The sequence below is a fragment of the Triturus cristatus genome, chromosome 5_2, assembly GCF_964204655.1.
Source record: "Triturus cristatus chromosome 5_2, aTriCri1.1, whole genome shotgun sequence".
In the NCBI taxonomy this organism is placed as follows: domain Eukaryota; kingdom Metazoa; phylum Chordata; class Amphibia; order Caudata; family Salamandridae; genus Triturus; species Triturus cristatus.
Window position 1 is genome coordinate 501,929,223 of NC_140588.1, and position 20,060 is coordinate 501,949,282.

The window sequence follows — 20,060 nt, forward strand, 5'->3', positions numbered from 1 at the left end:
CATCATGATAAAACTGAATGTGGCACAGAGAAGACAGACACTGAAATTGCAAAAGCTGAAACAAGTAATATATCATACCTTACAACAGAAGAATGGGAACGGCTGGTAGTCTCATACTCCCCAGACATACCACAGGAGGATAGCAATAAAACCCATCGAGACAGGGATACCAAGGAAATGCCAACAGGAACAGAAAATGTATGGTTGTCTCTACTAAACACTTTGGTACTGCATTGCTTTTGTTGAGAGTTGCAATCAGACATCCAATTATCTCTTCTCAATTTCTTGGCAATACATGTCTCAAACATTGACAGCAAACTAACTGACATGAGTAGAAGGATCAAGAGGGTCCAAACACAAATAATCCAGCCACCTTGAACTTGCTTCATTATTGTCGACAAATTCTCAACATTCCCATCCTTGATGGGGGAGCTCCTCTCTGATATAAAAAGGCAACATACAATGCAAGAACGGAACATCATGCCAGCCAAGAAAAGGACCCTGCAGGAGTAACCTCTAACCTCACAGGGGCAACTTCTCAAGTGCACCAGGAGCAAGAACCTTTCAATGAGCCCCTTAAATGCGAGTGGACAACAGATCAGACCGCCCCTGGGAGGAGTAGCAAGTTATTGGAACATACCAGCGAAAAGTCCTAGGGTGCAGGAGGGGACACAGGTATTGAACAAAGTTTCCAGGACCACCCTGAAGCAAGTTCCGGACAAACAGATGCAGAGTCCACTGGTGCCCTACAGCAACAGGCAATGGAACTAACAGTTGCAACAGCCCATCAGGGCGGTCTGATAGAGAAGAAGAAGCGGGTAAAAAATGGCATGAAATAAAACCTCGCCGGAAACCAAGGAGGAAAGGGAGGAACAAGAATACCAACATAATGGTATATTTTCAAGCGGGCACTGAGACCCCAACAGGCAAAAGCTCTATACAGATGTTAATCTGGGCATTGAAAACCCCACAGGCCATGAAAAGGTCTTCTAGCCTATCCAAATAAATGTTGAGTGCATAGAACGCGGAGGGAAAAGTAACAAAGACTGTCAGGCCAACCACATCCCTGGACAAAAGGAGGGGAACCAAAAAGGGGTTAACTAATGCAGCTCAAACATTCTAAGGTATGAAGTGCCTTCAACTTCTACAGAAATAATCCCCTCGAATCAGGTTGGATTGCCAGCCTTAGCAACCATCCCAAGCCGCTGTTGCCACGAGGAGCCTAAGACTTATACCATCCTGCTCATCCCTGAGTATAAGTCCAAAGGCCAGGGCGACATCTGGGACAGAGGGAATATTTTGCGATTACTAGCACCCATCAGCTACCTGGCAGATATAGGCACAAGGGGATCTGGTGTCTACAGAGTTCAAGGATCTCAAACATCTGTTAGACCAAGAGGTAACAAAGACAACCTGGGCCTCACAAGAAACGGCGAAGAGAATCATAAATGAGGAAACCCAACTAAATGCATGGGTGATTCAAATACAACCCAACTTAAAAACTGGCTATCCAGAGCCTCTGCTCCAAAACAAACCAGAGCAGGAAGGCTACAGGCTTATGAGTTTGCATAACACGAGGAAGACTTGATCTGTGCTTAACGGGGCACAAAGTACCTCTGTATCGCAAACAGAGACTAAAGCCTGGAGACCTCCACAACCAAGGGGAAGCACCAGATCAGATGACTGGACCTGAATAGCAAGAACAATCAACTTACGGTCCAAGAACACCTGACAGGGAATGAATTGTAACCGCTACCTCTCAGTTACGATTAATGCTTTTGGAACATAAAAGGATTAGGAAATAAAATCACGGACAATGTATCTCTTGTTATTCTCAAAAATTTGACCTCATCCTTCTACAAGAGACCTGGCTAGACCAACCATACCAACTACAAGACTATTAAACCTACTATCTCCCGGCTGCTAAAAGCGCCAAATTCATGCATTTAATAGGAGTGCTTACAATCTACACCTCAATCAAGAGTATAAATATAATCAAAGAACTGGACACTAAAATGACATCAACCAATGCCATAAAAGCAATAAAAATGGATTTAGGAGGAGACAACACTAATCAACAAAAAAACTGGGATGAAACTCCTGGGTTCTGAATTAACGAGGATACTTTCAGAGGAGTCCACCCCGAATCTTTTTGTAACAGGTGACTTCAACATGCATCTTTTGGGGCCCCAAGATAGGGACCACATAATGAAAGAGCAATTTTTGGCATGGGGCATCCCACACCAAGAAGACTGCAAATGGGGCAAACAAACCAGGCTAGCAAAAGAACTTTTAATGGACTTAGAACATTTGATTCTGGTGGCATTGAACAGAGGTTTTCCTTGGGACCGCCCAACCAGTGTGGAATCCCAGTGAACTGTAGAATAATTAAATGTAAAATGCACAGTTTAGAACGCTTTCTGGTCGAGGCAAAAAATCTTTGGGAGGAAAACAAATGGATGGAATACAAGCATTTTAATTTGCCAGGAAATTTTCAGCAGAAGCCTTGGCATAGTCCAGACAAAAAGAGAAGAGTCTTGTTTAAGAACAGGATTAAATCTCTAATGGAGGATCCCTCTTGCGTCACAAAGCACGCAATGTAATCAACTTTCAACTACGCAAAATGGGCGTCTAAGGCACCTCAAGAAAGAAAGAAATAGATCAGTACGAAGGCTCCGTCAAACAGGCCCAGATGATGGCACCCAAAAGGAATTTAGGAATCTACAAATCAGCAAGAAACAACTCATCTGGCAATCAAAAAGGGAACCAGAAGATAGGTTATGGGCCACACTATTACATGACACAAAAACAAACAACTGCACAAGATTTTGGCGCACAGTGAATAGTCTATAGAACCCAAGGGCACCTGGACTTAACCCGCATCTGACGGAAGAAGCCTGGGCTAATTATCTCTGGTAAAGAAGCCGATATTGCGCATGGAGAGCAGAGAGCTGGGAGGTACTTATTCAATTTGATCAAACTGCTGGAAGATGCTCACTTTGTATTCACGAGCATACAGATCTCTAACAGGATAGCGAAAGGCAGGGCAGAGGGGGCACTGGGTCCTAACGGTATTTCACCGATCTTGTACAAACAAGACCCGTATAATTGGGCGGCAGCATTCCTACCACTCTTCAAACAGATTATTGAAGAGGAAAGAATTCCAGACTCCTAGAAGGGGTCAATCATTTCCCCAATTTATAAGAAAGGCAGCAAGAAGGAAGCAAAAAAAACTACAGGCTGTTCGCCTTAATAGACAATGATGCCAAATACTCGCTGGTCTTCTATTGGAAGAACGTACAGATTGGGTGACCAAAATGGTAAAAATCTCTCTCAAACAGGATTTCGCAAACTCACTGGAACAACAACAAACATACTTGCCTTATACCTTCTGATAAACACTGTTAAAGATGCCAACCTGCAACTCTTCGTTTGCTTCATTGATTATTCATCCTCCTTTGATAACATTGACAGGAAGAAACTATGGGATAAACTATTCAAAAGAAAAATCCTACCGGGACTCCTGAGTTGATTCTCCTCCTTAGCGATACGGGACTACAAATAAAGTTGGGAGCAAGCGACCGCCTATCCAGAAAGATACCAACGGCGAAGGGGCTGAAACGAGGCTGTGTTCTGGCCTGACTCTGTTTAATCTTTTTATGTCAGACCTCTCGCTTGAGTTAGACAAATGCAATTCCCACACCCCAAAAATGCGAGGACTTACCCTTCAAATTTACTTTACGCCGACAATCTGGTACTGATCAGCCACGCACAACTTCTCTGTCAGCAGCGGATTATGCATAGATCTAGGTAAATCCAAAGTGATGAGACTAAAAAGAATGCACACAGACACCGCTGGCAACTGGGACGACTCCCATTGGAACCTGTTGAAGAGTATAAGTACCTGGGCATTATAATTAGGGCTCCCGGTTTTTCGTTTTTACGGATTTATACATATAAATACAGACGGAAATCTATATTTCCTTTGTCTGTATTTATATTTATAAACGGCAAAATACTAGCACATTTGGCAATTTGGGTATTTTGCTACCGACGGCAGGCGCGCAACACCAATTGGACTCAAAGGGCTTCAGCCCCCCTCCCCCCCCCGTCGTGTGTGGCAGCCCGGGATGAGACATCTTCCCGGGCAAAAAAGCAGCCGCACCGGAGCACTTCACAGGTCTTTAAAAGACCATTTGCATGTTAATGAGGCCTTGCTGTTGTTTCACCCCTTCTAAGAGCCACTGCAGCTCCACTCTGCCTATTGCTTAAAGTTCAGCTTAAAGTTCAGCCCCCCTCCCCCCCGAAATGTTTGCTCAGCTCCCCTCCCCCCCCCCCTGCCCCCCCCCCCTCCCCCCCCCGAAATTTGGCTCTAGTTGCGCCTCTGACCGACGGGGCACTTCGAATGCCATCCACCAAACAACGAGCATGCCTCTGATGTATGCACAAAAGTCAGCAACTGACTGCACAAACATGAAGGTCAGTCAGCCATTGTGCCTCGTACTTTTTGAAGAGATTTCTTTAAAGACGACAAGGTGATAGTGCACTTATAGATCCAGGAAATCGACAGTTCGTTTCATAAAATTCTGGAGATTGTATGTGTTTGTAGCGTTTCTTCCTCTAGAGAAAGCAATTGTTTGTGGATTTCGCTCCTCAAAAGTTCAAGGCGCCATTATTTGTATAACAAATCGTGTAAACTCCTATTTAATGTTACGCATGGATATTGTTGCCCTGTAGTATTTTCTCTTTCAAGTTTTGATTTTAAACGGAAATTACATTTAACTGGTGCTGATAACACCGTAGAGTATTAGAAATAGGCTGCCGCCCATTCTAACGTTCACATTATTTTAACTTGTTCGTGATTTTGCGCTCGCTCTCGGTAATTATCATCAGTGCGACTGGTGCAAAACACATCTCTAGAATTGTAGGGGTTCCATGAGCGTGCTTGCTTTTCTTCATTCGTAGCTACAAAGTTATTCACATTAACGCCTAAAAATATGGTGATAGCAGCTCAAACTGTTGCAATTTTGACTTTAAAGTTAATACTATGTTTTATTATATTGCACTTGCATTTATTTAGCTCGTCATACCCTTTCTGTGGTCGTGTAGCATGCTACTTATTATGGGCATGTAGCTCCCACCCGTGTCCCGTGTAAAAGGCAACTCTCACAGGGGGTAGACACTGCCCGCAGTCTGGTAAAAAGGGGTGAAATAAACAACAAAGCCTCGTTAACATGTGAATGGTCTTTTTAAAGACCTGTGAAGTACTCGGGTGCGGCTTGTCAGCTTTCTTATCTCGCACAGCAAGAAACTCCATCTGATTTGAAGCACAATCTTTTAGAGCTGTTGCGTCGCCTTTAGGAGTAAGGGATACATAGTCAAGCAGGAAGGAGAGCGAGAACGACAAAGCAGCACAGCCCACTAATTAGCCATTCAAGATCTATCATTTTTTTGTCCTAAATTTTTTATTTGTTTTCTAGTACAATATAGACTATATTGTACTAGAAAACGAATAAATTTGTCAATTTAAATAAATGTGGAAAAATACTAGCTGTAGCGTCGTCTTTTGCTTGTGGCAAAAATAAATGTGGATAAATACAGAAAAAATGCCCCAAAAATAAATATGGATAAATACAGACGGAAATGGCAAAAAAATAAATACCATAAAACCGGGAGCCCTAATTATAATGGACAGTAAATGTAGGTTCTCGCAACAAAAAGAAGCGAGATCAAGAAGAGTTAATGCAACGGCAGTTGCATTAAAAAATATTAAACTCAAAATAACCGGTTCAAGTCTCACGCCTTTGCTACAAGTGATTCAAACGAAGTTCACCCCCACTATCACCTATGGGAGCGAGTGCCTAAGATGAAGAGATGGAGGCCCATTGTACAGCACGCTAGCGCAGCCACAAATAAGATTAGAAATTGGTTTGCGGAAGCAATAAATAGCAGGGTGTCGGGCAGAGGCAAGCAGGGCTGTCAGAAGGGAGGGGAACAGTGAGCGTTATTCCTCAGGTCACCTGCTTTTTTTGGGGGCCTTGCGCCCGTGCTGAAAAATGTATTTATAGATTTTAAATTAAAGATGCATTGTTTATTCAGGGCGAAGCGCCTAATACTATTAGATTGTGTCACGTTTTATCTGCCACGTCGTCTCTTTTCCTGTAGGACATGTTTTGTTTAAACTTGGAAACGGGCGCTCGTTTAATTGTAGGCCTTTCTTAAGCTGTTGACTTGGGCCTCGCAAAAAACCTGCCATGCCTAATGTCGGGGTGCACTTGTCCCCGCAGTCCCAGTACAAACCACACACAAATGTACCCACCTCCCCCAGCAACTTCGGGCGCGCTGTTCTTGCACCCATTGAATCTGGGTGCGGGAATACTCAACTTTTGAGCTGTTTTGCTCTGCCGCAGGCAAGCCAGTCTTTACTCGACAGGCACTGGGGAGTGATAACATTATGCCTGCTTACTGTGCTACCGACTAGTAAGGGTCAAGCATTGCCAGGCAGAAGAGTCCACATCAAAAAACACGAGAAGCAGCTCTCCAATTCCAGGGCCTCGCTCTATATTGTTTTTGGCAAATACGTCACAGGAAGGGCTGTGCTAACTCTGTATTTCATTGACTTTTCTCTGCCACCTCTCTTCATCTCCCAGGGGTGTAGAATTTTTTAAAGACTCTAGTAGTCCAAGAGAGGCATGCTTTTGAAAAATGTTCTGTTATAAAAAAATCTACTTTTTCCTTTTTGTGCCATATTATGGCAGCATTCTCACGGTATTAGATCCGTGATAGTAGCCTCTCTGATTATGCCAAGGCGCATATTATATCAGTGTTTTGATTACAGCTAGGTTCTGATTTTGCCTCCTTTTTGCAGATAGTAGTTGCAAAGCAGTAGTTCCAGAATTGGAATGTGTGCACCTCCACAAACAGATGTGTGTCCAGTGTGCAAAATAAACGTAAACAAGCATTGGCATAGCCAATAGGTCTCGCATTTGGGACCTTATAAATGTTTAGCCATGCAACAGTTGATGTTGTAGCACCAAGGATATTGTGCTGCATAACTAAATACTTATAAGGCCCCAAAGGCGAGACCTATTGGCTATGCCAATGCTTGTTATTATTGTTTTCAAATAATTGAATCCCATCCTACTCAGCTAGTGGGAAATGCAGGTGTGAGACAAATAAAAATACAAGAAGTGCTTTAGAGGACAAACGTGCTTTACAAGCAGAGATGCATTACTGTAGAGGGTTTTTTTTTACAGGAGGGAGATACATCATAGAAAAATGTGCTTTACAGTAGGGAATGAATTACAGGAGAGAGGTACATTGCAGGAGACATGCTTTGCAGGAAGACTGGTGCAGGCACTTACGAAAACATGAGCTTAACAAGGAGAAGTATATTACGAGAAATGTGATTTACTTGACAGACGTGCTTTACAGGAGATAGGTGCTTTGCAGGTGTGAGAGATTTTAGATAACAGGTTCTTTAAAGGATACCATTATTTTGCACAAGATGTGTGTATACCAGACAGATGTCCCTTACAGAAAAGGGGTGCTCTACGGAAAGTGTTCTTTTCTAGGGAAGATTGATGTATAAAGCAGAGGTGCTTTATCAAAGAAAGGGTTTTATTTTCACATTGGATGCATGCTTTACACAAGAACAAGGGTTTACAGGGAAGGTTCTTCACAGGATGTGTGCTTTACAGCTAGTGTACTTTGCAGGAGTGAGATGCTATACAGTAATGTAGGGCATTAAAGGAGAGGACACTTTACTGGAGAGGGTGCTTTAGACAAGAGAGGTGCTTTAGAGAGAGGGGTCTTTAGAGAATAGGGGTGCCAAGGGGAGTGTGGATCTTTAGAGTAGAGGGATACTTTAGAGAAGATGGATTCTTTACAGGAAACAGATGGTTTAGATGATAGATGTGCACGAAACGCTCTACAGGAGAGATGTCATTTACAGAAGAAGGGTGCTTGGGGTACTTGACTTCTCCAAGTGTCAAAGTATTTACCTCTGGATGGTGCCTACTGCCTGATGCTCAATCTGGCTAAAATAAATGTTTTTACAAACCCTATCAACCACCAGCAAAACCAGCACATCTCGCTTCTGCAATCTTTATATTATAATAATAGTTTTATTACCAAGTAGCTGATGAGAACAATGGCATCAATGTTCAAGACCAACATCTTCTCGCCAGTCAGAACTTTACATGGGTTCTAAAATGATATATGATAAAGACTGATCTTAGGAAAAGGCGCCCTTTTCAAAGGTTCCTTTATTCACAGACATAGGCCTATTACGTCCAATAGTAACATGTAGAATTTGCTTTAATCATCAATAATTATGTTATGCTAGGAAAACAGATGGATGTCATGGCTAGATCCCACGATAACAAAATGGAGATCCTAATGTAACTCACTCTACCTAAGCATCCTCCCCAATCCATATCCTACATACAGGGGTTGCAAAATATGACCCACAGACATTAGAGCAACAAGAACATCCAATCATTGTATACCCCTCACTTTTAGATCTTGCCATTGGTTTCAAATGCTGTTACAAATTCGCTTTAAAGTATTAGGTATCGATTATAAATGCCTACTCAACTAGGTTTGGGGCTAATTAAAAGCTGTAATTAACTATGCACACATGACCATAATATCTGTTTTGTAGACAAGCCACTCACACTTGTCCCGAACACATTCTCCTCATCCAAATGAGGGTGTAGATGCTTGGTAGCTGGTCCTGGTTTGGGGAACGAACTAAACACTTCACTTCGCATCCTACAACTACTACGAGCTACTTAGAAAGCTCTGTAAAAGTCATTTGTGTCCGCATAATATCTTTGAAAGCACTCGTCAAGCTACCAGTTGGGCAAGAAAAATCATGAGATGTAATTGAATTTCCAATGCGCATATCACAAACTTTCAAATGAAACCACTAAATCCCATTTGTCAATAAAAAAAGTTGTTGGCATTCTCTTTTTCTGGTTAAGTCTTCCAATCAAGCCGTTCGTCCGTGAGTGATAGCTCATGCTAAACTGTGGAGTATACCACAATCATAAGTCATGTGTGACCTTTCCAAAAAACGTCTGCAGGCAAACTCATGCATATGAACATTTGCTTCAGGGACCCTGAAACATTGTCACATGTGTAGGATCAGAGAGAAGGAGCTTTGGATGCTAAAGATATAAGTAAACAGTTACTGCTATGGTCACACGGTTTTGCCTTGGCTCCTTCCCAAATTCACAAAAGAGCTGTAACACACAGCTAGTTCTCCATGCTCTCTAAACATTCTTTTAGATGGAGATCAAATTGAAATGCTAGGAGACGTGGTTGAGACAGGTTGATTTCCATCTGTGCTGACCGCAAGATTTAATTGGCTAGCAGGAGAAGCTCCACAAAGTATTTTTGGGGCATAAGGAGAGTGTGCCCCAAGTTTATCTCTTCTAGAGTTTGGGAGTGTAGTGTGAGAACAAAAGTTGTTCATTTCGACTAAGTATTACAAATTGGCATATGGTGAACAGTCTTGGCAAAACTTGCATGCTTCATTATTGTGGGCTCCTATGGCAAGCGTAGGTTTTTAGGCAGTATCTGCCGTGGGAGTTGTCATTTATCACTAGTGTTCCAGGGCCAAAATACTGTTGTACTGTATTGTATTGCACAATTTGTAAAAGGCTTCACAATCCTGAAAAGGGCGGCACGCACTCCAATTGTCATCTGTTTTCTGGGAGCCCTTTCGGAGTGTTTGGTTGGAAGGGTGCTGGATGTAGAATGTTCTGTATGGAAGATATTGGTTAAGATTCATGAGGTTCAAAGACTTGCTACAAACATGACTTTCACTCTGATTGGATAACCAGAGAACTCTCTGAGCGTTTTAATCTCTCAGGTGGTGAGAACAAGTTATCAAGGCTTATTAGGAGGTGGTTGGCACCAGAATTTCAGATACAATATGGCACAGTGGATAACAGGGATTTTAAACATGTAGCCATGTAACCAGAGTTATCTTATGGGCCTGTGCTCAGGTCTTCTTGAGTATCTTCAGAAATGCCCTAGTCTCCAGGGTTTTAACACACAAGGGATTTAGAATTATGCTAGGATACAGAAACTGGGATTCTGGGGCCAAATCTGGTAATGTTGGCTAACATTCTGGAGATCTCAGAGAATGCATTGCTAGATACCCAAAATAAATGAGAAAGTGGCAATCAAACATTCTTCTATCCAAAAACATATCATGCAGAAAGCAAAGAACCTAAACCAATAAAAAACATGTTATTAATTTAGACCTGTGGTGAAGTCACGATTATGAACCAACTGGTTATAATAATTCTCAGTGGGACAGATGAGACAGTGAGCCAGCACCTACTATAAGACATAAAGGGGGACCACATTTTTGTTATTTGAATAGGACTAATGCTTATGGAATTCTTGTCTTCTAATGTGCCTCTCCACTAGATATGGCCCTCTCTGCATTAAGTCTCTGGCTTGTCTTGTCACTGTGCATAGCTCCATTTTCAGGGGTCTGTGTGAATTGTATAACTGCATCACCATTTTAAAACCAGCCTTTGAAATGTATCCCACGGCTTCATTAGACATAATGCAGGTTTGAGCTGATACCTATATAACCAATTCTCTACAATTGTGGAATAGGAGAAGGGTTGTGGCAAGAGAGAACTATAGGGATTTCTCACAGGCAGGGCCTCTTGAATTGTGCGGCTGGAGAGTGCCAAATTATGCAGCAATGTTGACTAAATTATACAGCAAGAAAAGGCATATTATGCAGCATAATGTGGCACATTTTTGCGCATGATATCACAGCCGGGGCAAAGATTTCACCTAATTAGTACGTGTTTAACAACCAAATACAGAAATGAGCAACTGAAAGCTGTCCAGTTAAGCTTTGCAAAGGGCCTTCCACTGCATACGAACATGTTTATAGTAACTTTTGATCCATTGAAATAAAAACAAAATTGTGTCACATCTGCAGATTATCAAGCATATAATGGGTTATGTGGCAAATGTAGCAAATCAATAATTATGCAAAAAAGATGCAGCTGCAAAGTCACATAATTCCAGTGGCCCTGCTCATAGGGTGTGAGTACCATGAAGCAATCTTTTGTGCAAGTTTCTCTATCAACACTACTATGGTTGTTCCTTATATTAGGATTCACTCTTTCTTTGACAGATTAACTGCAAGGCACCTAATACGTCTATGACTTCATTCTATGCAGCCAGACTATCATAATGGATGACAATGTGAAAATGCTTGCCAATCCCTTTTTCTGGGAAATTTGCTAAGAATTCTAACTCTGAGACAGTGGAAAATCTGCCTGGCTCAAAACAAACACCAACCAAGACAAACTTTGCCTAAAGAAAATAAACAGATTGTACAAGTCAGCTCTTCAGAAAAGCAAAGAAAAATACTATTCAGAATTCAAAATGTTAAATGTGCAAATAAAGAATTCGTAAACCAAATTTCCTAGGAGCAGCTCATCCCGTTACTCAAGAGTTCACAGACAAACAGGCAAATCATTACACGGACAAAGCAGACACGGTGGACTCATACTTAAAACCGAGACAAAGCATCGGCACTAACCCTTTTACAAGGGTACATTCCAAGAATACTCTAACCCAGCCTCTCCGTTCCTTCCAACTAATTTCACACGATGAATTTATGGACCTTGTCAAAGCCAGCAGGCCTGCTGGCAGCCCTTCTGACCAGTGTCCACCGCAAACCTTCAAGGCATTTCTTCTAACAACCTCTGCTACCAATCCAGTAAGGAGAATCATCAACAACTCCTTAAATACCGGAATATTTCCAGAGGAATTCAAAGGGTCAGACATACGCCCATTACTAAAGAAAACAAACTTGGACCAGCTGAACCCTTACAACTGCAGACTGATTTCAAATGGCCCTTTCCTGGGCAAACTGGCCAGATGTCACAATTCATTGAAGAGATTGCCATACTTTCAGGCATTCCAAACGGGATTCCGTCCAGGAAGAGGCACAGAATCTGTTCTCCACTCCTTGCCATCTGGAAGGACCTGAAGAACACAGTTGACCAGAATGGGGTTGCTGCGCTACTTCTGTTGGACCTCTCGGGTGCCTTTGACATGGTTGACCTTGACTCTCTGATGCAAAGACTCCACGAAGCCGGCATAGTGAGGACTGCTCTAGACTGGATTGTGTCCTACCTTTGCAACAGAACTAATGTCATCCATACCCCACCTTTCTTGTCCAAACCATACTTCACAAAAGCAGGGGTCCCTCAAGGCTCTATTATCTCACCCATGCTTTTCAACATCTACATGAAGTCATTACCGGCACTGATCAATCAATTTCACCTCGCGCGCTGTAACTACGCAGATGACATGCAAACATACCTTCAACTGCAATGCCCCAGACATTGGAAACTCGCCAATTTTCAGTTGTCTCAGAGCTGTGGATCAATGGATGACATGAAGCCATCTCAAATTGAATGCTTCCAAAACGGAAATACTCATGTGTGGTTATTGGAAACATTATGAACCCCTCGCCATGTGGCCTGATGATCTGGAGACACCGCCTAAAATTTCGAGGGAAGTAAGAAACCTCGGAATAACCATGGACTCTAAGCTATCGATGAATGCCCAAGTGGACAAACTAGCAAGATCAAGCTTTGTTACTATAAAAAACTCTGCGACGAATCTCCCATTTGGGATTTCCACACAAGGTCCAGGCTACCATCTCCCTTGTTTTGTCCAAACTCGATTACGCCAATAGCCTCTACCATGGATCACCTTTAACAACCATGGAAAGACTACAACGAATTCAGAACTCGGCTTCCAGCCTACTCTTACATATAAAAGCGCAAGACCACATCTCCCCTGCCTTGAAAGCCCTGCATTGGTTACCGGTTGCCAGAAGATCCACGTTCAAGCTGCTTTGTATCACCCACAAAACGATACATGGAACGGGACCGCTCGCATCAGGAATAAAATCACCAAACCCATTCTACAAAGGAACCTCTGCTCTAGAGTGGCACCTCTCCTCAAAATCCAAAGATACAAGAAAAAACTATGGACGGCATCAGCCTTAAGACCAATAAGCAGCAACAAGATCCTAACTAAAAACCTCTACCCAAAACAAGTGGCACAAGTTTAGGTCCATATTAGACAATAATAACTTTGAAAAAGATTCCGTTTCGAATAATGTACATCACATCAGTTGCTTGGTAAAAAAAACAGGAGAGTGTTCTGAAACTATCAGCGCATTTGGAAAAACAATACATTTTCCTTTAACAATAAAGCCTAGAAACTAAATATACTCTAATATTGTGCAAAAACGCAATTAAATAGCAGCAACTACATGAACATATTTCAGAAAAATTACACAGCAACGTATAATAACAGCTTCTTGAGAAAGTCGGGTTTTAAAATAGCGGCAAGAGTGTGGGAGTACAACATATCTCAATTGTGCAAAGAACAGTTGATTAGCAGCCAATACATGTGCAAAATACAGTCCAAAAAGGAAAAGTGCAAAGACTTCTCAAAAGGACACCAAGGCCCAGATATTAACAACAAAATTAGATAGAGAGCCATGTGTCTAAAAGGGGTACCCATTTAAAAGCATATGTAAAAAGTTAAAATATATTCATGAACTCCTTAAAAAAATTGAATAGTTTTACACAGACTGATTCGTTCTTCGGGCAAAAGAGAAAGTCACGGGCTGAAGGTACATTTTTAATACAGTTTTGTAAAAACATCGGACAAAGCCAACGATGAAGACTCAAAACCAATGCTGGGCAGACAAAAAGACATGATCCAGGTTCTGAATATTCAGCTCACAAAAGTTACAGATTTTTCAATTTTTCATGCAATGAGACCAGTTTGCTGTTAGATCATTTAAAGGGAAAAGGTTCATGCGACATAGAGTAAGCCATTGTCGAATTCCGTGTTCTAGTTTCCAAGATACATATTTCTGAGGAATTCTTGGTGAGTTCAACCTGGCTATTAACTTTAACCTCTCTTTAGAATTGCATAATGTACTATCTCTATTATGGCTGATCTTACCACTTGTTGATTTTAAAAAGGATTTGAATTCTGAGAATGGGAGGGCGATCACTGATTATTCTTCTGTACAGAAAACATTTAGTGCCTTCAAGCCTATGTAAAAAAAAAAACAGTCCTTTACAGGAATTGATTCAATAGCATAAAGCAAAGTTGAAGGTATTTTTGCTTTAAAAAAAATGGAGCAGATGTAAAAAGTGCCTTGGACCCATTGCATTATAAAAAAATACGCAAGCCATTTGCGTGCGATGCAGCTTTACAAAAACTGTGTTCGATATGAAGTTTATTCTTCGTATTGCCCGCTATTAATTTTCCTAGATAGATTCCACTTAAAATTACATAATTTTCGACTTCTGTTACATTTGATGATTAAAATTTTGCTTTTCGAAAAAATTGATCTTCAAGAAGTGTGCCACTGTATATTTCTGTAATGATATTAACTTTTTATTCAACCCATTAGGGGTTATGTCCAACACTGCTATATCACCAGCATACAGGAGGCATGCAAAAGAATGGCTGCCTATCTTTGGTGCATCTCCCTCTAAGTGAGAAAAGCATTCGGGAAAATCTGCTATATATAAGGAAAAGAGCAGCGGTGCTAATAAACAACCTTGTTTCAGACCATTTTCTATGGGTATTACAAATGATAAGCCTTGATTTCTGCCCATTAATACCTGGCACCATGTTTGAGAATGTAGGGTAATAATTAGAGATATCAGAGGAGAAGGTACTTCCATTTTGTGTAATTTTCTCCATAGTAGTGACCGCTCTACCTTATCAAAGGCTGTTGAAAAATCTTTGAAGGCCGTATACACATTTACCCTACGAAAAAATTGTATATTTCTCCACACTCAGTTTCAACATGGATATTTTATCCAGGGTAGAGTGATTTTTCCTAAAACCTGCTTATTCTATAGGAAGGACCTTCTTCTCCACCACCCATTCAGTGAGGTGATCAAGAATACTGCAAGCAAATATTTTCCCCACTTCATCTAATAAAGCAATTTGCTGGTAGTTACCCGGATGATGTCTATGGCCCTTTTGTACAGAGGGATTAAGATACTTCCAGACCAAGATGGGGGCTTCTCTCCCTGGGAATAGCAGAAATCAAACAGTGGAGTTAGGTAAGTAGCCCAAAACAAAGGTTCGTTTTTAATTACTGGCAAGGGAATTTCATCAGGACCCATTGCTCCTGAGGCTCTAATTTTTTTAATAAATCCTACCACTTTGCCCATTGAGGGCGCATAACTGAATACAGGGATTTCGAACAAGTGGGGTAAAGTGGGGGCAGAGCTGGAAGGATTAGGATTCGCAGAGTAGAGTTCTACCAGATGGAATTTCCATTCCTCTTCTTTAATAGGAATGGGAAGGGATTTCACTCTTGTGCCACAACAATCAGCGATTATTTCCCAGTATCTTTTAGAGTTATTTTTCGAGGCCACCTCTTTTAACTGTACCCATTCGCAATCTTCCTTTATTTGCTTTAAGGAACGTTTTTCCCTCTGTCTTATCTTCTTCAATAGATTTATTAAATTACTTCGTACATGCAATTAAGAAGGCCGGGCCGGCATGGAGTTCCACGCCTCCGTGCACACCTGAGGTCTCCGGCTCCAGGCTCCTCCCCTCCCCTTCGTTGTACGGCGAGGCTGATGGCGGACGGCAGTGAAGGACGCTGATTCCGGGCTCCGAGGTTACGAGACACTGTAACGGAGCGGAGCGGCTTTTTCTTTTCTCTTTTGTGGCGCTGATAATTCGTGCCGCCTCGCCAAAGGGGGTGCCTTTGTTCACTGCAAAACGACGTAGAGTGGAACCGTTTGTCTTCTTTGGTTGGTTGTGTTGGATGCTGGAAGAGTTGCAGAGGACGCTGTGGTGAGCCGTGATGAGCTGTGGTGAGCTGCACCTGTGGAGTTCTTTTTCTGCTTTTCTCTGCCTGTGCAGCGGAAAACTGCTGGCTTCAGCCACTGTCTTTGGACCTTGGTGTCTGTATCTAATGGGACGGCAGGACGTGGATTCCAGGTACCGCGGCTTTGGGCTTGAATTTCAATTTCAGGCATTATTTAATTAATTCTCTGCTGCCCCCGTCTTCTTTAAATATGGGGAAGCTGGGGGCGTGGTTTGCCGAGCTGCGGAATGGCCGCTGCTTAAGCGAGCTCCGCCGGCCGGAACTTAATCCTGTACCAAATCCTGCACACTTGGGCGTACTGAGGCCGCCGAGATCTGCGGAGCCGTGAACGAATGGAGCGAGGCACCCGCAGGTGAAATTTTAGCAGCCGGGAGGCTTTGGCGGCGGAGATACGGCCCCGCGGCCGCTGCGGCGGAGAGAGAGACTGCTGCTGCCGGGACCTGGAGGCGGCGTCACGTAAATTGAGGCCGGGGCACCCACCTGGCGGAAGGCCCGCCGTCTCTACCAAGAGGATCGCCCGAGACTCTGGATGCGGCAGAGGATGGGGGACTGACACTGCAGATGCCCTACCGGATTGGAGTGCCATGTGTGTGCGGTCTGGCGGCAGCGGATTGGCATCCTAGACGGTGAGCGCTCGGAGTGGGGGAGGGGCACCGCGGCCTTGGCTGACCGACGGCCCCGAGGAGGACAAAATTGTGAGCGCTGCTTCCCTGGTGATCTGGGAAATCTGGCTGGGGTGCTGCCGTCCGCTACAGCCCAGAACTTGACCAGCTGACGCGGCGGGAGGCCGTCACCGCTGCAGAGCGCTTCCTGGGTGAGGTGAACACTGGCAGCTGCCCTGGGGGCACTGTCGGCGTGCGGAGAGGCCGTGACTCTGTGTGGCTGGGCCGAGGGCCTGCGGCGGCGAATTTATGGCAGTGTGCGGAGGTGGGCAGTGACCCGGATGAAGGGAGTATCGTGTGGCCTGGAATATTGGGACGGAGCCTGACCGAAGACGACGTTACTGTCACTGTGGAGCTGTAACCGAGCTGTAGAGAGAGGGAGGCAGGAGCCGTGGGCGGCCTGTGGTCTGCTGAAGCCTGCACGGCGGTTGTTGCTCTGAACCCGGGGCCCGGCCCGCAAACAATCCTGCCATCCTGAGTCCTGTAGCTGACCGGCACCTGCTTGGGGTTCTGCGGCGGGGAGCGCGAGGCCTTGTGAATTACCTGAGAGGGCCACCCTCGGTCTGGTGGTTCGGGCAGGATCTCAAGGGCGGCAGACATGGGGAAGCACGATGCAAAACAGTCGAAGATAAACTTCGATCGCAAGCGGGCGACGCGGCAGATCGACCCGGGAACGGAGGCGCAGGCGGGGGGCAAGCCTGACCAGGTGGTGGAAGATCAAGGGGAGGATTTGAGGACCTTAATGCTAGAGATGAGATCCAGCCTCCGCAACATAGACACCAAGTTGGACACCCTGACATCACAGCTCGAGTCTGTCAAGACGCAGGTCACTGCCCACGAAACGCGCCTAGACACGCTGGAAGGTCGGGCTGAGGACTTCCATGAGTTTCAGGTCGAGACTAAGGAGCAGCTCCTGCACATGGACAGGCTGCTGAGTGTTATCAGGGCCAAGAATGATGATTTAGAGGCTAGATCGTGCTGCAGCAACCTCCGAATTACGGGGGTCACGGAGACGACCGCCATCTCCAAAATGGAGAAGTACATAACAGACCTGCTGCACGAGCTGTTCGACCCACATCTATCTGCGGTCTTTGTGGTGGAGAGGGCACATAGGTCGCTGGGCCAAAAGCCGCCGGTTGGAGCACCTCCGAGGCCCATTATTGCTAAACTCCTTAACTACCAGGACAGAGACGTTATCCTTCGACTTGCGCAAAAGAGGGGAAAGATAACGCATCAGGGAAATGCAATATCCTTTTATCCAGACTTCACTCCAGCAGTGCAAGCGGCGCGAAGGGAGTTCGCACCAGCTAAGAGACTTCTCCTGCAGGCGCAGATCCCGTATTCGTTGCTATACCCAGCGAAACTCAAAGTGTCGTTTGAAGGCACCACACACTTCTTTGCGGAAGCTAAAGAGGCGATGAAGTTTGCCAAACATGTGGGAGGAAAGAAGCAAAAACGGCAGACGGGGGAAGCAGAGGTTGCGGCTGGACACCTGAGTGACAATGACTGATATGGGTATCGTATTCATAGGAAGTACTTTAACTGCCTCTGCCGCTTGGTAGTGGCTCTGATGTGGGTTTGTAAACATCCGCTCCCTATTCTACAAATTTCTGCTGAGCTGCCATGTACCCCTATTTTGTATAAATGATCTCGTGTGGGCCGGGTTGCCTGCAGATCTTCTGGCCGCCCTGTTCTAACCGGGGTGAGATGCTGGCTTAGGCACGTCCCCATGGGAAGGTTCCCGACTATGTTGGAGGTTCTTGATTCTGGGGTGGGTAATACACGACCTATTTGGGGGGTTGGAGTGGGCGGGGGGTGGATGTTGGGATGTTTTTGTTTAACCTTTGGTTCCAGCTTACATGTAATTTGCTCTGTGGTCGCTAGAGTGCATAGAAATGTGGGGAACACTGGGTGCATCGTTAGGATATGGACATGACGCAAAAATTACCTAACGTCTTAAACTGTGTAACATGGAATGTGCGGGGTCTGAATGACTGCAGAAAGGCCAGGCTAGTGCATGCATATTTAGTCCGTCATAAGATAGACATTTGCCTCCTACAGGAGACGCATCTGGGCTCCTCCTCGTCTCCCCAGCTTCGCCATTCCCGCTGGGGACATGTGTACTCTGCTACGTACTCCACTTATGCCCGAGGGGTGGCCATTCTAGTTCGCAGCGGGTTGGATTGGAGGGAAGAACTAACGCACTGTGACCCAGAGGGCCGATATGTCTTAGTCCGGGGCCTTTTATGTGGCATAATGGTGACAATTGTGGCCGTTTACGGCCCGAATGTGGACTCCCCTGGTTTTTTCAGGCTGTCTGGGCGAGGGTGAGGGCGGCTGGATGCAACACCGTGCTTTGGGGGGGGGATTTCAACACAGTGTTAAATGATGATTTGGATAGGCAGGGTGCCGTCCGCAGCCTACACCCTGCGGCAGGAGCTGCTCTGGGGGCGATAATTGAGGAGGAAGGCTTGGTGGATGTGTGGACAACTAGACATGGTGAGTTGAGGGAGGGTACTTGCATCACTGACCACCGCTGCGCCTGGTCTCGATTGGACTATTGGCTGCTGTCTAGAGACGCAGCTTTGTGGACAGTGGAGGCCGAACATATGACGCTCTCGGACCATGCGCCCTGCTTGTTGCGACTGTCGCTGCCCGGCTTGCCTCCGCGGGGCTTTTCATGGCGCCTTCCGCGACATGCCCTGCTGGACGAGGCGTTTAAGGAGGAGATAAGGGAGGACGTTATTGACTACTTCGCGCTGAATGCGGGCTCGGTGAGCACTGAGGCATCCCTGTGGGAGGCCTTTAAAGTGGTGATTCGCGGAAAGTGTATTGCGCGTCAGGCCGGGGTGCTAAAGGCTATACGAGGTACGCTCGCGTCGCTGGAGGTAGACATTAAAGATTTGGAACGCCGCTTCTGTACTGAGAGCACCCCGGACATCCTGGGGTTGCTGAAGGCTAAGTTACTAGCATATGACTAGGAGGCACAGCGGGAAGTCAAATTTCTGGGTAAACATGCAGAGGCCAGGAGATACGGGGAGGGAGATAGACCGGGACGCACCCTGGCGAATATGATGAGGCCGTCCAGATCTGCGACGTTTGTCCATGAGCTTCGCTCGCGGACGGGGGACACTATCAGGGGACAAGAGGACATATTGCACGCCTTCTCGGGCTTTTACACCGATTTATACGCTACCACCCAGGGGGGATGTCCGGAGGGGCTGGACTCCTTTCTAGAGTCTATAGCACTGGTCTGGTTCAATAATAAACATAGAGAATATATGGACCTCCCGATCACGGCCGCGGATGTGGCCCAAGTGATCAAAAGCTTGCCCCTTGACAAGGCCCCTGGCCCAGATGGCCTGACTACGGCCTTTTACAAGGCGTACGCGTAGGAACTGGCCCCCCGACTGTTGGCGGTGTATGAGGAGGCTTTACAGGTGGGAAGGATTCCC

General features: G+C 45.0%; 1 long non-coding RNA gene across 1 annotated transcript in view; it reads left to right on the forward strand.

The window, feature by feature from the left end:
- Positions 1-4,393: 4,393 nt before the first annotated feature.
- The window catches only part of LOC146823215 (uncharacterized), a 57,592-nt gene continuing 41,925 nt past the window's right edge, over positions 4,394-20,060 (forward strand). The window contains exon 1 of the long non-coding RNA XR_014961892.1: positions 4,394-4,479. This is a non-coding gene — a long non-coding RNA (uncharacterized LOC146823215). The remainder of the gene's footprint in view (positions 4,480-20,060) is intronic.